Here is a 7,056-nt window from a genome sequence, read left to right on the forward strand (position 1 = left end):
TAAAAAAATTAAAATGGATCTGTTTAAAGCAGATTTTGTTTTAAACGCCGAAAAAAGTAAATTAGAACCAGTCAACAAATTGGAATGGTTGGGGATTATTTGGGACATGGAAGTAAGGGGATTGTTTATTCCCGAAAGAAGGCTTTCTACATGTACTAGTAATACTCTGTGTCTTTTAGACGAATTGGTTTCAGATTTACCGTATATAACAGCTATAAAATTGGCGAGGGTTACAGGTAAAATTATTTCTGTTTTATTATTATGTCTCCATTGATTGGAAATGTATCTAGATAAATAACTAGAGGAAGCATTGGGATTTTAATATTAATATTAAAGACGAATGTCTTGCATTAAAGAATTAATTTTTGGAAAGACAATTTAGTTTTCTTTTTTTTTTTTTTTTAAATGAGAAAAGTCTACGTGTACAAAGCTTCCCTAGTAAGTTAAAAACGGTCTATTCAGATGCCAGAAAACCCGGTTTGGGACCATTTGTTTTAAATACGAATAAGTTTTTCATATTTAAAGGGATTTAAAGTAGATGAATAATTGGTCATCTGTTTATAGAATTTAAAACTCACTTTCTTCGAAGGAGAAATAAACAGACGATCACTGGATCATTGATATAATGGAGATGGCTTTGTTTATGTATTTCTTAGACCGATTTTGATGAATTTTTCAGGAACTGTACGAAGTGGGCCAAGGAAGAGATGATTATTTTTTGGTGGTGATCCGGATTAATAATCAATCAAAAATCAATAATAATAAAAAATCGCTGCCTTGGCGGAGGTCTGCGCTCTAGTTACCAATGGGTTATAGATACAACATGCTGTAATGGAGTTCTGCAACATTGAAGGAAGGAATGGAAGAAATGGCCATTAGGATCACAATCATTGATCAATGACAGTTAACATGGACATGATTATTGTCCAGGATGAACATAGATTATGGGAACGATTGCTAGAGTTTTGTTTTCAAAAATTTTCTTTTTTTTCCTTTTTCATGTTTTCTTGATAATGCTATCCTCCAAGACGTGGAGGTTACAAGCAATAAAAGTTTGAAGGCTTTAGCAGATTCATTACCAGATGTCATTTTGAAGTCAAGAGCAGACAACACAGTGAGAAAATATTCTTACGGCTTCCAAAAATGGTTTGAACGGTGTAATACGATCGGTGTGACCTCTTTCTTTACAGCGAAAGACTCGATTGTTGCTTTTTATCTTCAAAATTTGTCACAAACTTGTAATTATTCTGCTGCGGTTTAGACATCTTTTTACACTTTAAAATAGTTTCATGGTACAGCCAACTGTAAGAAAAATCCGAAATTGCGAGTCAAAATTCGTTATTGCAGTGAAGGAAGCATCTCAGAGACGGAAAGATCATAGAGTAACAAAAAAGGAACCTGTAACTGCTAAGCACATTTCTCAATTGGTTACTAATTTTATGAGTTCTGAAGTCACTTTGAAGGATCTCCGAGTAATTTCCGTTTGTTTGATTTCATATGCTGGATTCTAATGCAGGGACTAAAGACAGACTGTTTAAGAAACACGGTAGATGGCGATCTGAAAACACAAAAGACGGTTATGTTAAGGATACTGTCGAAGAAAGATTATTAGTTTCTAAAAATTTGGGAATTTAATTTTTTTTACTTGTCTTCCTCTTTTTTTGCTATTTCAAATGTTTTACTTCAGTTTGGCTTCTGTGGCAAGTACTACAAGTTTTAATTGTTGCTTTTTATTTATTTGAATCAAGAGTGAAGAGTTTACAAATTATTTATGAAATTGAATAGATAAATAAGAACATAATATTAATTTGTTTCACATTGCGCTCCTTCACACCCCCCCCTCCCTTCTCTTGGGTACTTTTCCTTCTCTCTGTAATGTTTACGATCTTTTGTGAATACGACCAGTGTTAAAAAAAGGTAAATTTATTAGTATCTCTAAAATCTTAAATTGATAACTTCAATAACTTCCCTAAATCATGGTTATTTTTATTTAACTTTGACCACGGACCCGCAGAATCTTCGAGCGGGCCAGTTTATGTCTATTACTTACAATCGACAGCCAGGGGGGCGTACAATACAATATATTTCATCCTACGCAAAGCTACTCCCCGAATGTATGAGCATCATCATTTACTTGTTATACCTATCTTCATTGCTATTTTCAGTTTTTGATTTAATATAAACTAGATGTCTTAGAAAAATATTATGTATGGTGACAAATAGGTCTACGCGGGTAATAGCCTTGTCACAATAGTAAAATAATATTCCATAATTTCGCCGTTCTTTGAGACCAATTTCCACAGCAACTCCTCAAATGTGCCATGCACTGTACCAGTTGTAATTTGCATAAGAAAAAGTCGCGCATCGCAGTGCAAGCTATGCTCCTGGTTGGTCACTGGATAGCTTGACCCTGTAAGAAGACGACCTGCATTCAGTGGTGGTTGGAAGGGTATCACGTGATACGTCAAAAGATGCGCACGCACGTCAGTCATTTGACGTTTTGCCGTCGAAGAGTGAACATCGAAAGTGAGCTCCCGGCGACGTCTTCCTGCGTCTTCGTCCAGTAAAGCGTTGGCGCAACTGTGTGCGATGCATTGTTTATTGGGGCATTTGCGTAACGTTACGCCGACTTTGTTTCATTATGTATTAAATGTATATAAATATAAATATGGATGCTACAAACTAATAATGAAACACTTGAAAAAATGTGCAATTTATGATCAACAAACCGACGAGTAGAGTTGTAAAATGTCACCGTGGCATAGGTATCAAATCTCTGTCAGTGTGTAGGCCTACTATCCTATATACCTGTAGTGACTGTAGCTTGGGCAGAGTAAAATTTGCTGGCAGTGTTGATTTGTTATTGACTTTAATTTTTCTGTGTATAATTGATAATTTCTTGTTTGAATAAGAATAATAATTAACTCTAGAAATTAAAATAGTAAATTATGACAAGTTGATAATTCAGATAACTATAAGAAAGGGCATGTGACAAAGTTTTTTTTTTTTTTTTTTTTTTTTTTTTTTTTTTTTTTTTTTTTTTTTGTGGAAAGTAAGCTTGACCAAAGCTTAAGGCAAAGAAAATGTAAAATGACAAAATTATCATAAACAAATGGAAGAACTTTGATATGATTATAAACTTCTTATTTCACATATTTCATAAAAACATAATTAACAGTATATTTTATTTCTTACATTTTTCTTATAAATTTTATAACTCATTTAAATATTCACAAAATATTGAAATAATATAATAATACTTTTTAAATGATTTAAAAGGGTGACAACCTACAAATACATACATAGCACAGGCAAGACTGAAATCCTGATAGAATTCAGATTACTTTAAATTCGTCTTGGTCAGATTTTAATATCACTTTTTTTAAAACTATAAAATATGCCTTGAATTTCAAGTTAGTTTGCCAGATGCGTACATTACTCAGAGTGAGAAATCATGGTAAATGCATATAATAAGAGACAGAAAATGTAATGTATTATCAACATTTACAAATCCTCATATCTGACAGAAATCACAATAAACGAAGTTTTTCCAAGATCTGCAGTATTTAATTTTCTCCAAGTTCATGAGACTTTCTACTTACTTTACTTAATTAATCAAAACTTAACTTACAAAAGATGAGGGGAATTCTCTATGCAGATAATACAATATTTGATATTGTGACAAACTACTAATTTAACATTTGATGACTGAGTAATTAAAAAGCAATCATGTTTATTACAATGTCACACTCCATGAAGGCACAGATTTTGGAAATAACAAACATCATTCCTGTTATCTCAAGTCTCTAATTTCAGCTACAATCCATAGGCGGTATCCCATTATGAGGTTATAAGCTGTTTCCATTCCCTGAAATTAAAAAGCAGTAAATGTTTTATATTTGATATTATTATTATTTAACTGGATAAGGCTTCAACTTTTTAGGTAACCTGTTACCATTATACTTAAATATGATTTCAATTTTTATGATAGTAAGATTAAAATGAAAGTTAAGGCAAAACAAACACAGAACATGTTTTTGTCAATGTTAACGAAATAGATGAGCAATGGAAACATAAGTCACAAGTTTACAACTATGGTATTCCGATGAATTACTTCTCACCTTTATAGTGCACAGCATTTCAAAAATAAAAATTGTAGTCCATGCTGAAAAAGATATGAGACTTATCATCAGTATTTTTTAAAAAAATGTTTATTTGATATGTACTTGAGCCAATTACTGTATGTGGCATAAAAGAGTGCTATTATATGGAGCTACAGTTGAGATATAATAGGCTCTTGTACATCATACACAGTGAATGACAAGTAGTTGTAACTGACTAATACCATGACTAGCCCTTCAACAGTTGTAGGAATGTGCTTGTATAGTGATCAGATTGCACATTATGCTTTAAAATACAGACAAGCATGTAAGTGATATACAAGTGCAATTATGCTGTTGTTATAAATGCTGGCTGTGGGATAGCCAAAACAGTACTTTGGCATGCACTATATACAGCCTATAATTCTCAAGATCCTGGGGTGCCATTGGGTGCCATAGGCTCTTTTTGCTAACCAATATCTAAGCAACATTTCTGACAATTTTGAAAATAATTGTCCGATTGCTTTTTCAGATATTTGATTTGAAAGACGGGGTCTGCGTGATCCAAAATTCACTCAAACAAAAATGGCCGTAATTTGCCATGGCACTGCATTGTCTATATATCCCAAGACCCAGGGGTGCTGTCAGTTGCAGGCTACATATTATGTAAAAAGGTACACGAAAAACGTCAGATTAAGATTTGGAAAAAAATCTACCGTTTACTTTTTCAGATACATGCTTTTTAATGAGGGAGTTTAACATTATAAAGACGCATTCCTACAAAAATGGTCGTAATTGGGTATGAAGGATTATACCGTCTATAACTCCAAAGATCCAGGGGTGCCATCGGGTGCCATCGGCACTTTTTGTCGACAAATAAATGAGCAACATTACTGAAAAGTTGAAAAAAAAATCGTCCGAGTGCTTTTCGAGATATTTCACTTGAAAGAAGGCTTGTGGTGTGAAAACTTCAGTTTACAATTGTCAAACTACATATGAAGCTATGCCTAGTTTAAATTGTCATAAAACATAAACAGACCAAACACTTGAAAATCACTTCACATGAGTTAAGTTGAGATGGTACTGATCGTTGTAAATAGTAAAATGCTTTTAAAATACCCACCAAATTTATGTGCATGCCTCCTAAATAAACGATCCTCCCCGGTGCGTCGAACGTGCCATTTTGTTTACCTATAACGGAGTGTAAAATTCCTGCTTTTTTCATTGGCTCCCGAAAATCACGTGATACCCTTCCACCCACCACTGACCTGCATTGAAAGTTTTCAAGAGGGTCGAGTCCATTTCATCTGAGGGGTGACAGGTGGGGCGAGTCCATTTCATCTGAGGGGTGACAGGTGGGGCGAGTCCATTCCATCTGAGGGGTGACAGGTGGGGCGAGTCCATTTCATCTTAGGGGTGACAGGTGGGGCGAGTCCATTTCATCTGAGGGGTGACAGGTGGGACGAGTCCATTTCATCTGAGGGGTGACAGGTGGGACAAGTCCATTCGATTTGAGGGGTGACAGGTGGGGCGAGTCCATTTCATCTGAGGGGTGACAGGTGGGGCGAGTCCATTCCATCTGAGGGGTGACAGGTGGGACGAGTCCATTCCATCTGAGGGGTGACAGGTGGGGCGAGTCCATTCGATTTGAGGGGTGACAGGTGGGGCGAGTCCATTTCTTTATATCAAAGGATCAATTTATTTTAATTATAATTTTAATGAGACATTTTCAAACATATCAGAATATGCAGTTCTAAGTTTTGGGTGGAGGAGCAAATTTCATTGTTCCCATTTCAAAAGTGTGTCAAGATCTCTTATATTTCCGTTTTAATTTAAAATTGAAGCGTTCGTCTGATGAGAAGGTCGTGAAATTTGAAACAATTTTCTCTAGCAAACCAAAACCCTTAGAATATGGACTTATATTAAATTAAGAAAATTTTATCTGGGAGGATGAACTAATTTATAAATAGATATTAAAAAACCCGTCTCACTATAAAAAATGTAGGACAGATTTTTAAAAAAGCAATATCGTAAATTCATACAAATTGTATTTATAAATGTGGGCTGTTGGAAATCCTGTAGATGCATTCTTAAAATGCTCTCAATTATTTACAAAATACTGGGCATATTAACAAAACTTTTAATCCTTTCGATTTACGACATCCTCTGTTACTGGAGAAATCATCAATCCCAAACACAATGCTTACAGATCAGTTTTAGCAGATTTAATTTGAAAGTGCTCAAACAATAATATCTTTACAATTTTACCCCTAACCCTCTATTATTATTATTATTATTAATATTTTATCATCATTTCATATGGAAGTGAATAAGAAAACAAGGAATGACAAACGTATTTATTCAATTTTAAAACAAAAGATGCATGGATGTGCGTAGGGTTCCAGAGGGTGAATGACAGGCTTGGTTGCTAGCAGCCAGGTGCCGTGCAGTTCTCAGTATCTCAGTGGACTTCTGAAATAAGAAGGTAATGTTAACAATATCTGACTTGTCCATAGTTCAGGCTCAGATAGCACCCCAAAAAAGCAATCGATTCTATGTTGCCTAACGCCACATTTAAGACCTGAAGTTAGTAATAAAGATATTTCAGATATCTTGCTTTGAAAAAAAAATAAATATTGAAAACACTCCTCTAGTTTGTGTAGGTTATCACTATTTATTTATTTTACCTACTATATAAAGTTGTAATATCTAAAATCGCTTTGCATCACGCGTTTGGGAACCATATTTCGCTTTAGAATAAATCATTTCTCTGTGTTTCAACACTGCTTACAAGCATTTTACAGGTACATGTATAATAAAATTAACAAACCTACTAAAACTGACTATCGTTCATGGGGCACGCTTGTCTTAGGATCAAAAGCTCGGAACTGTGACAAGTACGGTACCATCATGTAAATATGTCCGTGATCTTTGTGGTAATATGCCCATTTACTAA

At 34.5% G+C, this 7,056-nt stretch overlaps 1 long non-coding RNA gene across 2 annotated transcripts; it reads right to left on the reverse strand.

Moving 5' to 3' along the window:
• Nucleotides 1–3,122: 3,122 nt before the first annotated feature.
• On the reverse strand, nt 3,123–5,426 carry LOC106168189 (uncharacterized). 2 transcript variants are annotated; one of them, XR_015331623.1, is made up of 4 exons: nt 5,224–5,426; nt 4,916–4,993; nt 4,122–4,165; nt 3,123–3,868 (listed from the first exon to the last, which is right to left on the reverse strand). It is a non-coding gene; the product is annotated as an uncharacterized LOC106168189 (long non-coding RNA). The 2 variants fall into 2 exon arrangements; XR_015331624.1 differs by lacking the exon at nt 4,916–4,993.
• Between the last annotated feature and the right edge of the window lie 1,630 nt (nt 5,427–7,056).

Source organism: Lingula anatina, unplaced genomic scaffold (assembly GCF_051362555.1).
Source record: "Lingula anatina isolate TDL-2025a unplaced genomic scaffold, LinAna3.0 unanchor82, whole genome shotgun sequence".
Taxonomy (NCBI): domain Eukaryota; kingdom Metazoa; phylum Brachiopoda; class Lingulata; order Lingulida; family Lingulidae; genus Lingula; species Lingula anatina.